This window comes from Oryctolagus cuniculus, chromosome 9 (genome assembly GCF_051225735.1).
Source record: "Oryctolagus cuniculus isolate XC-2025 breed Fujian yellow rabbit chromosome 9, ASM5122573v1, whole genome shotgun sequence".
Classification (NCBI taxonomy): Eukaryota; Metazoa; Chordata; class Mammalia; order Lagomorpha; family Leporidae; genus Oryctolagus; species Oryctolagus cuniculus.
The window spans coordinates 64,113,544-64,125,985 of record NC_142875.1 but is presented as its reverse complement, the minus strand read 5'-3'; the positions used below and the strand labels follow the sequence as shown (position 1 = coordinate 64,125,985).

Here is a 12,442-nt window from a genome sequence, read left to right as displayed (position 1 = left end):
CATCTTCCACTGCACTCCCGGGCCACAGCAGAGAGCTGGACTGGAAGAGGAGCAGCCAGGACTAGAACCCGGTGCCCATATGAGATGCAGGCGCCGCAGGTGGAGGATTAACCAAGTGAGCCACAGCACCGGCCCCTTGACTGCTTTCTACTCTGCTTCCTTCCCCTCCTTCCTCCCATTTGTTAGGGAACAGAGTTCCTGCTCCTGGGATTGTCCTCTAACATAATCAAAGCCCACGAGCCCTCTGCCTGAGATGATGGTCTGCAGAATCCTGCTAAGACACGAGGGAAGGTCTGGATAATTTTCTATCCATTCATGGTCTTTGGAGACGGCCGACACATCTGGCACCAGACTCACTGGCATGGGGTGGTCCTGGCGCTGTAGAATGTCACCTCCACCTTACTTCAAATAAGTTTCCAGTTAATTTCCATAGATTCGCTTGATTCTCCCCACTTACAATTCGCCTTTGCGTGGCCTCCCTGTGTGACTAAGATGTATAGGAATTAGGCACCTACATACTAAAGGTTAGCCCTGCCCACTGGTTCTCTTTTCCACTTTGGAGAAGGGTGTGTGACATTTGCCTGATGCTTGTCTGATTGAAACCGGGCTGTCCTGGGGTGAACCCAGGAGCAGCTCTGCTCTCTCTGCTCAGCGGGAGACTCCCAGCAGATAAGTGAGACATGAGAGACTGCCATGGAGCCAGAGCCCTCCTGAGACCCCAGGAAAGGAAGGGCAGGAGCCCTGGGGAAGGAGCAGAGTTAGGGGGTCACGGTGTCTTACCACCTCGGGCAGAGCAGGTGTCACTGGGGCTGAAGAGGAAAGAATCTGATATGATCCCAGCAGTTGGTTGGGTCCCTGGGGACACTGGGTCTTTTGTCATCCAGTCGAGGGAGGAGCTGTACTTTTCCGGCAGTGTGGCTACTGTTGCTATGGCTGCCCCAGAAAGACTTTCACAAGGCAGTGTCTACAAAAGGGGCCCATTGAGGGTAGCCCTGACTCTCACCGACAGGCCAGAATCTCAGAGGAACAAGTAACCCATAATCAATACAGCTAAAAGCCTTTCGCCTGCTTCCATACGTAGCAAGTGTGAGAGAGATGGTGATGAATCTAACTGGTATGAGATGCTGCTGCACAAACTTGGGACACAGGGTTAAGGGTCCCAGGGCCTTATTTAAGACAAAAGGATTCAGTTCTGCTTCTTGTAGGTTAAGTGGGAAGCCAGTCTGAGTAGATCACTCCTGCACTTCCTTATTGATGCCACAAGGGGTCGCTGTTGAAGGTGTGTCCTGCACGGCGTGCTCAGGCACTGAGATGGCTCCCTATCTGGTCCAGACCCTGCCCAGGTTGCCCTGGGTATATGAAAGATGAGGATCCCACCCTTTGGTCAGTGCCAGACTCAGCCGAGGTGTGCCACATGTTCTTCGTGCACATGCCCTTGTTTGCTCACCATCCTTGGCTTTCCAGACACCTGTGGCTTTCTTGCTGAGCGCCCCTATGGAGCATGTGATCACATTGCCGTATCGTGGCCACTCTGAAACACAAAAGGTGCTCCACCTGTCCCTGGAGAAATGCTGGACCAATTCAGGCACAGCTCTTGTTCAGGGTCCTGTGTCTGACTCTCCATAGATGATTCCACTGTGTATTTCCAGCAAGCTTTCTGGGCCTACTGAACTTGGGTCTAACTTCCATAACTCAGAGGCCCTGGATAGGATTCTTAGAGGACAACGGTTCACCTCAAGGTGAATCTTATCATGCACGGGATGGCTGCCGTAATTTATAAATATCTTTCTCAGAAGGGACCTGTTGCCGGCGCCGCGGCTCACTAAGCTAATCCTCCGCCTTGCGGTGCTGGCACACTGGGTTCTAGTCCCGGTCGGGGCGCCGGATTCTGTCCTGGTTGTCCCTCTTCCAGGCCAGCTCTCTGCTGTGGCCAGGGAGTGCAGTGGAGGATGGCCCAAGTGCTTGGGCCCTGCACCCCATGGGAGACCAGGATAAGTACCTGGCTCCTGCCATCGGATCAGCGCGGTGCGCCAGCCGTGGCGGCCATTGGAGGGTGAACCAACGGCAAAGGAAGACCTTTCTCTCTGTCTCTCTCTCTCACTGTCCACTCCTGTTCATGTCTGTTTCAAAAGTGCCATGGGTTGAGAAGAAATACAAACCTATTAAAAGAGCACCAAGTTGGAAAGTAAAGTCCTATTTCTCATCGAGCATTTAAAATGATCTTGACAGAAGTCGGCAAAGTGCCTGTTCATAACAACGTTTCTCTGTCATGGATGTTTGCACAGATTCTCTTAGCAGCCTAGGTATAGAGTGAGGTCACTGCCTGGGATTTCTGAAAATGTGCAGGAGAGGAGAAAGTGCAGCGGCAGGGCAAAGCTGACGTCTCGGTTCTTCCTCCCTGGTTGTTGTATCTGGCTTCTCTGCTTCAAAGCATTTACTTGTTGGCACCAGTGATGTGCAAGGATGAGTTTATTTTGAAGTCGGCAGCATTTTTGCAGACTGAAGCTGTTCAGGAGTTATTGTAAGGCTGTGCTAAGACCCTCAATGTGGGAGATGCTGGCTGAGCATATTAGTCCTGATCCTTGCTAGAGATCCCTGGCTAATATTTTTTTTAAAGATTATTTATTGGAAAGGCAGAGTTACAGAGAGGTAGAGACAGAGATAGAGAGAGGTCTTCTATCTGCTGGTTCACTCCCCAGATGGCCACAATAGCTGGAGCTGTGCAGATCTGAAACCAGGAGCCAGGAGCTTCTTCCGGGTCTCCCATGTGGGTGCAGGGGCCCAAGGACTTGGGCCATGTTCTACAGCTTTCCCAGGCCATAGCAAAGAGCTGGATCAGAAGTGGAGCAGCTGGGACTAGAACTGGTGCCCCATAGGAGATGCTGACATTGTAGGTGGCAGCTTTACCCGCTATGCCACAGCGCCAGCCCTGTGCTTGTTCTTAACACCACAACTGTCCGGCTGTAACTGAGAGTCTCTCTCTTGGTGTTCTTTTCAAGGCTGGCAATGATAAGACTTTGAACTGAACTCCCAGTGGAAGGGCACCAACCCCTCTGAATCTCCTTTGTTTCCACGGTGTCAAAAAAATTCCCGTAAGGTAAACAAGTGCTAGTCTTGAATTGATCACACATCATCCAGAGGCTGCAAGCTTGGCTTCTCGAGTAGAATGCCTCCACCCAGCCGGGTCCCACATGGGGAAAGAAGGGTCCTTCCTAAAACACCTGATTCTAGATGTCCAGGTGACCTCCAGAAATACCTTGGACAGACCATTTCAGAGAGTGAGCATTGTCCAAGGTCATTTCCAAGTAGAAAAAGGTCTATACAAGCTAATCAAATAGGGCTGAAGGGACCCTGTCCTAGTCCCACAAATGTGACAGGTGAAGCTGGGATTGTGGGATGGCAGACCTCTCCCCTAGGACTCCAGTCAATCCAAGGGCTGATCTGGACTCTCAGCAGGGGCTGGGGCCCCTTCTATCTGCCTACTTTCCTGCAGTTCTGACATTCTGAGCACTAGTCTGGGCGCTTGCTGCTCTACCCCGCCCTAGGCATCAACCACACACCAATGAATTCTTAGGTTTCTAACTGAGGCCCACTTTTCCCAAGGCTGACCCTCTAGACTAGTTTCTGGGATTGTTCTGCCAGCCCTTTGTGCAGCATGAAGCAGGCGATCGCTCTGTGAGTTTCAGAGAACCTTGCGATGTACTTTACGTTCAATCTGACATTTATCAAACTGCTACGTGTCACTTTCCAATGTCAGACACTACGTTCTGTGCATACAGCCATCGCAGGATGGGGAAGCCATGATGGGGTTCAGCCTCAGAGAACAGCTGGAAAGAAACAAAACAAGGGGCCAGCACTGTGGTGTAGTAGGTTAATCTTCTGCCTGCAGGGCCGGCATCCTATATGGGCGCTGGTTCTAGTCCCGGCTGCTCCTCTTCCAGTCCAGCTCTCTGCTATGGCCTGGGAAAGCAGTAGAAGATGGCCCAAGTCATTGGTCCCCTGCACCAGTGTGGGAGACCCACAAGAAGCTCCTGGATCCTGGCTTTGGATTGGCGCAGCTCTGGCTGTTGCGGCCATTTGGGGAGTGAACCAGTGGATGGAAGACCTTTGTCTCTGTCTCTCCCTCTCACTGTCTGTAACTCTACCTGTCAAATAAATAAATAAAATCTTTATATAAAAAAAAAGAAACATAACACAACCGACAACAAAAGCCCCAGTCTAACCACCACCAATGCAATTTCAAGCAAATCCCAATATGTGATTTTTTAAAGATTTATTTATATGAAAGTCAGAGTTACACAGAGCAGGAGTGAAAGAGAGAGAGAGAGAGAGAGAGAGAGAGAGAGAGAGGGAGAGAGATCTTCCATCTGCTGGTTCATTCCCCAGATGGTTGTAATGGCCAGTGCAGGGCTAGGCCAAAGCCAGGAGGCAGGATCTTCCTTCAGGTCTCCCATGTGGGTGGCAGGGGCCCAACCGCTGGAGGCCATCTTCTGCTACTTTCCCCAGGCCATTAGTAGGGAGTTGGATTTAAAGTGAAGCATCTGGGACATGAACTGGCAGCCATGTGGGACGCCAGTGTTGTAGGAAGTGGCTGCACCAGTTACGCCAAAACACTGGCACCCTGATAATGTGATTGATTCATAAGTACTCCTAAGTGAGATTCTGACCATATCTTTTTTTTTTTTTTTTTTTGACACGATGGCAATTTATTAACAGAAAACAATCTGGGGAGTCCTGTTCACAGGCGGCGACCACGGCGACCCCCCCTTCCTGCGGGTGCTGTCGGAGGGGATGGGGGTGACATCCTCAATTCGCCCGATTTTCATACCCGAGTGGGCAAGGGCTCTGAGAGCCGACTGGGCCCCAGGTCCAGGGGTCTTTGTCCTATTTCCTCCTGTGGCCCGGAGCTTGATGTGGAGGGCGGTGATGCCCAGCTCCTTGCACCTCTGAGCTACATCCTGGGCAGCCAACATGGCAGCGTATGGCGAGGACTCGTCTCGGTCGGCCTTCACCTTCATGCCACCGGTCACTCGGCAGATAGTTTCCTTGCCAGAACGATCAGTGACGTGGACGAAGGTGTCATTGAAGGACGCGAAGATGTGGCAGACACCAAAGACATTCTCCCCCTCAGCCACCTGTGGCCCAAGGCTGATGACCTGTTCCTCCTTCTTTTCCTTCCCCTTGCGAGGTGCCATTGCTGCGCGTCTTCGCCGGACTCTGCTATCGGAAAGAACCATATCTTTTTTTTAAAGATTTATTTTTTTTTTATTTGAAAGACAGAGAGAGAAGAGAGACAGAGAGATCTTCCATCTGCTGGTTCACTCCCCAGTTGGCCACAACGGCCAGAACGGCACCAATCCGAAGCCAGGCAACAGGAGCTTCTTCCAGGTCTCCCACGCGGGTGCAGGGGCCCAAGGACTTGGGCCATCTTGTACTGCTTTCCCAGGCCATAGTAGAGAGCCGGATTGGAAGTGGAGCAGCCATATCTTAAAATACAATTCTCTCTTCTCTATTTTCTTCTTCTTCATCATTGTCCCACTCCCCTCCCAAACTTCCTCAACTAGCCTTGAGACTCTTATGTGCCACTTTTTTTTGTTTGAAATGTTTATTTTTTGTATACTTGAAAGGCAGCATCAGAGAAAGAGGGAGAGAGAGAGAGAGAGAGAGAGCGAGCTTCCATCTGCTGGTTCACTCTCCAAATGCCTGCAACAACCAGGGCTGGGTCAAGCCAAAGTTCAAAGCCCAGAACTGCATCTGATCTCCCACATGGATGGCAAGGGGTCCAACTGCTTGAGTCATCACCCACTCCTACCAGTGGTGTGCATTAGCAGGAACGTGGATCAGATGCAGAGGTGGGGCTTGATCCCAGGCACTCCAGTATGGGATATGAGAGTCCCAAATGGTGATTTCACACACTGGGCAAGGACATCTGCCCCTGTGAATCACTCTTGCCCTTGATCCCAGTTTTTTTTTTTTTTTTTTTTTTTTTTTTTTTTTTTTTTTTTACAGGCAGAGTTAGTGAGAGAGACAGAGAGAAAGGTCTTCCTTTTTCCATTGGCTCACCCCTAAAATGGCCGCTATGGCTGGCGCACTACGCTGATCCGAAGCCAGGAGCCAGGTGCTTCCTCCTGGTCTTCCATGCAGGTGCAGAGCCCAAGGACCTGGGCCATCCTCCACTGCTTTCCTGGGCCACAGCAGAGAGCTGGACTGGAAGAGGAGCAACCGGGACAGAATCTGGCGCCCCAACTGGGGCTAGAACCAAGGGCGGGCAGGAGCTGACACAGTTTAACGTTCTGAAGCTAAGTTCTGCCCCACAAACGTGAATGCTATCCAGCCCTTTTCCTTAAGACTGTCATGTGGGAGCGAGGACATCAGTACCAATTATAGTTCAGTGTGAAATGAGCTGTGAGATCCTGGAGGGATCAGAGATGGCCTAGGAAGGGGAGCTGTAGCGAGAGCTTGCAACGTGAATCTGGTTTTGAACTCAACCTCTGCTTCCTTCTCTCTGTGTGGATTTGGCACAAGTTCCTGCATTGCCCTGTGCCTCGGTTTCCTCATCAGTAATACAAGGATACTGCATTGCATGGTTGCTGGAAGGGTTCGATGGTTTAATTAAAGTGCTCAGAGCGGGGCATGCCACAGTGCTCAGTGGTGCTCAGTCCACGTGTGCTCAGTGCACTGACACCTTGAATTAGTGAATTGCTGAGCTGGAATCACAACCGACTTTGGCTTTTGTCTCTCACTGCCCCATGCATCGGATGGACAGCCACTCAGGATGCTGCATTTTCTTCTCATCCGGTCTTGAGGGCTCTCTCTCTTTTGAGAGCAGCTAAAAGATCTAGCCCTGTGCAGGTTGGATCCCAGGGGAAGTGGATGTGCTATTTACAAGGTGCCTTTCATGGGATAATTTTTTTAAAGATTTATTTATCCATTTGAAAGTCAGAGAGTCATAGACAGAGAGAGAGAGTGAGAGAGAGAGATCTTTCATCTGCTGGTTCACTCCCCAAGATGATCACAACAACCAGGGCTAGGCCAGGTCGAACTGGGAGCCAGGAGCTTCCCCCAGGTCTCTCACATGGGTGGCAGAGGCCTAAGCATTTGGGTTATCTTCTGCGGCCTTTCCCAGGCCATTAGCAGGGAGCTGGATTGGAACTGGAGCAGCCGGGACATGAACCGATGCCCACATGGGACGCTGGCATTGCAGCTGGAGGCTTTACCCACAACGCTAGCCCCAAAATGGGAAACTTCTTTATCCTGGTGGACAGGGTAATGGCCAGGGTTCCCACAGAAACTCGCTTAGACAGCCAGACATCTTGTGGCCCTTGCCTGATCCACGTCCAGTTTCTGTGTACCACTACAGCCACTCCTTGGGCAAGCCCTCCGTGGTGGAGCAGGTGGGGTCAGATGAGTCAGCCAGCTGATGTTAATTACACATTCCAGAGAGGAGAGGGCAGCATGCCTCACAGGGCCAACCGAAAGAGGAGGTCCCGCGGGGACAGTCACATTCACCCGTGGGAGGGGGAGCAGCCCCCAGGTAGAAGGAGCACGGCACATGGGCGGAAGCTTTGGTCAGCGGCCAGCTTGTTACCTAAGCAGGGCTTTCACGGGGAGGGATACCTGGGGGTTCAGAGCAAGCAGGCCCGAGTTCTCCAGAGTCATGCTATGACTGAGCAGCGGTCACTGTGGCCCGTCCATGGCGGGGGCGAGTCAGGTAGATAGTGTCCAGCTGTCCCAAGGGAGGTGGTCCCTAGGGGTTGCTGCCCAAGGCAGACATCTGGATCCACCCCTCGGGGGAACTAGAAGGAGGCGGAGTGCTGGAGACTGTGCCCAGGTGACTACCTCGATTCAAAGCAGATGCCGAGGCCACGACAGAGGAGATACAAAGCGGCATGGCCATTTTCACACCCTGAAACCCGGATATCTGCTCTCACATAGCGGGTAGCACTTCCAGTCTCCTTCTCTGTCCAATGGGGCGGCCTGCGGATGAGAACTCTACGTGGGTGGGGCCAGGAGAGATGAGGCTGCGTCCCCTCTCACCTCCTGGCACACTGCCTGGCAGCCTCGTGCCAGGACTGGGTGTGGCAGGGAGAGATGGAGGAGGGGCAAGCTCTCACCTGGGTCTGGAACTTTCCTGCTAAGCTCTCACCTGGCATTGTCCCAGCCAGCGCTGCGCTCTTGGGCAGGTGCTCAGAATGGAGGCAAGCATCCAGAGTGCTTTTGTGGGTCCCTCCGGAATCTCGCTCCCATCCCATCCACCCACTCCTAGGGATCCTTTCCTGTCGGTCCCTTGGGCTTGGCTCTGGTCTACCCTTCCCTGCCCCTAGTCAGGCATACTTGGCTCTAGCAAACTGTGGGAGGATGGGACTTTCCCAGTGCAGGCACCTCTGCCCGGGCTTGCCAGCCCCCAGCCATGCTGACCCCACCCTGTCCATTTCTCATAAGGAGACACACCAGCCTGCTCCGCCCTGTCCCTCAGTGGTATGTTTTCTAATCTTGCGTGATCTCCTCCAGAGCCCTGCTTTCTCTGACTGAGGCCGAGAGGAGAACCCATCGTCTCTTGGTCCTCCCAGGGACAAGGGGATTCAAACAAGTGATTCCTCGAAGGCCCTCCTCCCAGGGCCCCTTCCCCCACCTTCCTCGTGTCCCCTGACACTTCACAGCTACTCCCTCTTCTAGGGCTCCAGGCTGGCTGGCAGCGCTACTCGGTCTGGGATCTGCTATCTGCTCTCTCGCTGTTTCTTGGTGTCAAGCCCTTGTGCAATGGCTGGTGATGACCCTCAGCGTCAGGGCGGCTGCCAGTGGGTGGGTCACTGGAAGGTGGCACATGCGGGAGAGGGTGGCAGATGACATGGCTGGGGGCGGGGGCAGGGGCTGCTTCTTCCAGGTGGCTTAGGACTGACTCTTGTCTAATCAGGTCTTGCCTGGATGGGAAAAGGGGTGCAGTTTAGCCCCTCGAATGAGCCCATTCGTGCAGTGACCAAGCGCCTTTAGTATGCGTGTTCTTGTGGAAGACACACAGCAACTCAACAGGATTGTGAATTTTTCATTGCCACTTTGACAGAGGGCACGCATTGAAAAGGTTAAACCCTTGCCAAGGTCACACAGCTGGGAGATAATGGATTCCACTTCGGCCACTTGACTTAGTTTGTGTCCTTTGTGTTACCAGGAGGTCATCCTAACACTGGAGCTGGGGCCAGGGACATTCACATTCACCCGTGGGAGGGGGAGTGGGGTGGCCCAGGGTGGGGTGGTGTTCTCCAGAGGAGGTGGCAGTGGGAGCAATCTGTACCGGCCCAGCTGGCTGTGCCCTCAGTCGCAGTGGACACTCTGTCCTCCACACCCGCCGTCCAAACAGAGCTGGCCATGCTGGGCAAACACAAACTCTGACTGCCCCTTTCTGTTTTACACCGCACCGACTGGACCTGCCTGTGGTCTCTGCCTCATCAGCCTGTGGCCCAATCTCCTGGGTCATCCAGACCTCGGTCCTGCAAAGGATCCTGGATGAGCGCCCTCTATCCCTCAAAAAGAGAACCGCAGCTTCCTTCCATCTGGGACCTGCAGGATCTGCGGACCTCTGCAGTCACTCTCACGCTTTGGTTCCCGGTTTCCTGGGCGTTCACTGGCAAATTCTTACCCCCCACCCCTCTTCTCTCCTGCACAGTTTGGTTGTATTTATTTATTTTAAATTTTACACTCACAATTTATTTGGTAAATCAATGCTCTAATTTTTAAAATCAAATTTTATTTATGTTCATCTTATTGGAGAGAGATTGAGAGTGAGAGCGAGAGAGAGATCTTCTATCTGTTGGCTTACTCTCCAAAAGCCTGCAGCCAGGGCTAGACCAGGCAGAAGCAAGGAGCTCAATTGCGTCTCCCACATTGGGGGGCAGGGACCCAAGGACAAGAGCCTGAGGACTCAGGAGACCCCCTCACTGAGACGTGAGAAAGTGGAGACTTCAGACTGTCAAGGGCAGTCAGATTCAGCGTGCAGATGGGGCAGGGTCAGTGGAGACACAGCACACGGCCCCTGGCACCTCTACTGGGTAGCTGGGAATCATCCAGCCCTGAAGAGGGAGTTTGGAATTAGTGGTAGGTAGCATCGTGGCCTTCCAAAGGTGTTCACATCTTTGTCCCTGGAGCCTGCGAATCTGCCATGTTACACAGTGAAGGTGCATCAGGTGGCTAAACAGATGACTTTAAGATGGAGAGACGCTCCTGCATGATCCAGCTGGGCCCAGCGGGTCACAAGGCCGCTTAGAGGTTGCTGATCAGGGGGAGGTAGGCAGAAGAGAGAACCAGACAACAGTTTTCAGGAAAGGGGCCACCAGCTAAGGAATGTCAGTGGCCTCTAGAAGCTGGAAAAAGTAGGGGAGGAGATCACCCATGGAGCCCCCGGAAGGAAAGCAGATCTGCTGACGCCTCGATCGTAGCCCTATGACACCCGTCTTGGGCTTCTGAGCCTCAGACCTGTAGGAGAATAAAATTTTATTTTTTTAAATTGCTGTCCTGGTGGTCATTTGTTCCAGCAGCCACAAGGAAACTAATATAGAGCTGACCGGCAGAGCCCGGGTGCAGCAGCCTTTGAGAGCTGTGACCACAGGCACTGACCAAGGTTCTGCAAGACCTCAGCCTTTCCCCACCCAGGGAGCAGGCAGTCCAGCCACTCCACAGGCCAGCCCAAGGAAGCAGAGGGCACGACTTGGGGCACTTGCCATGGACCCACATCCATGAGGTCATATGCAAGACCACCTCTTACCCCAGTCCAGAAGAGCTGAGGTGTGCAAAATGGAAAGAAAAAACAAAATCAGAGAAATTGGGTGTTTTGCTTGAATAGACTAAGGCAGAGGGAGAGAGAGAGATTGGACACTCCCATCTGTTGGTTCAGTCCACAAATGCTGATAGTCAAGGCTGAGCCAGGCTGAAGCCAGGGGCTAGGAATTCCAGAAGAGCTTACCGTGTAGGAGGCAGAGACCCATTTGCTTGATCCTTTGCCTGCTGCTTCCCAGGCTGCACATTAGCAGGAAGCTGGAATCAGAAGCAGAGCTTGGATTTGGACTCAGGCACTCTGATACAGGACATGGCATCCCAAGTGGCGTCTTAACTAAGCCAAATACTCCACCCCTAGTTGATTAAATGAGAGGTGTTTTTTTTTTTTTTTTTGACAGAGTGGACAGTGAGAGAGAGAGAGACAGAGAGAAAGGTCTTCCTTTGCCGTTGGTTCACCCTCCAATGGCCGCCACGGCCGGTGCACCACGCTGATCCGATGGCAGGAGCCAGGTACTTATCCTGGTCTCCCGTGGGGTACAGGGCCCAAGCACTTGGGCCATCCTCCACTGCACTCCCTGGCCACAGCAATGAGCTGGCCTGGAAGAGGGGCACCAGGACAGAATCTGGCGCCCCGACCGGGACTAGAACCTGGTGTGCTGGCGCCGCAAGGTGGAGGATTAGCCTAGTGAGTCACGGCGCCGGCTGAGAGGTTGTTTTAATTATTTGACTGGATTAAGTTTCTGGATTCAACTACGTTATGAGGATCAGCTGATGACTTATGAAGAGTAAAGAAACTTGAGTGTGGTGTGAGCAAATGAGATGCCACTATGGTTCCAACCAGAGTGGCATTGGAGGCGTTTGTCCTGGAGTCTGGAGGCTCTTGGAGTTCAGAGCAGCTAGCACACTGAAGAATTCCAGATGCTCCCCCTCACGTGCACCTGTGTGTGTGTGTGTGTGTGTGTGTGTGTAAGTATAGGCCTGTGTGCATTTGTGTGTATGTGGGCATTGACTAGTTAGGACACAGAGCTGTATGAGAAGAAACTTAATTTTCATTTTTTGTTAATCAATGATATTGTTAAATCAATTCCTCAAGCAAATAAAAGACTACAATTAAAGCTCTTCATCAATAGGAATGGGTTGAAAAAGAAGAAAAATATTTGTAGTATTAAAAAGGACAAGGACTTGGCTATTAATTTGAACATTAGTTGATGTCATAGGCCTACTCTTGTCTGCATTTTCTCCCAATTCTAGTCTGGTGCTAACACTGGAATGAGGGACATTGATCAGCTCATTGTAAGTCAGGGAGAGTATCTTGGATCATCTGGGTGGGTCCAGTGTACCCAGAGGTCCTCACAAATGGATCCAGGATGGACTCATCAGGTGTTGACTTTCAGGTTGTTACAGAATGTTCTGCAGTTCGTGGTCTTTTATGATCATTTTTATTTGCAGTTGGATGGCTTTTTCTTTCTTCTTTACCTTGCATCTTTCCCACTGAGCCTCAGGCAGAGAGACAGTGATTTGTTATAATACTTCAGCAAACTTGTGTCTCCAAAAAATGTCAGTGTCAGCAGAGTTTTTTTCTGTTCTCGATGCTGCACTTAGAAGACTCTGAAATGCTGGCCCCACAAGATAATCCCTTCTAGAAAGAACATTGAAGCAGGCTGTCTAAGCTGCT

The 12,442-nt window shown here is 51.9% G+C and overlaps 1 pseudogene; it reads right to left on the bottom strand.

Annotated features, from left to right (window-relative positions):
• Positions 1–4,679: 4,679 nt before the first annotated feature.
• LOC149124581 (small ribosomal subunit protein uS11 pseudogene) lies at positions 4,680–5,250 on the bottom strand (annotated as a pseudogene).
• Between the last annotated feature and the right edge of the window lie 7,192 nt (positions 5,251–12,442).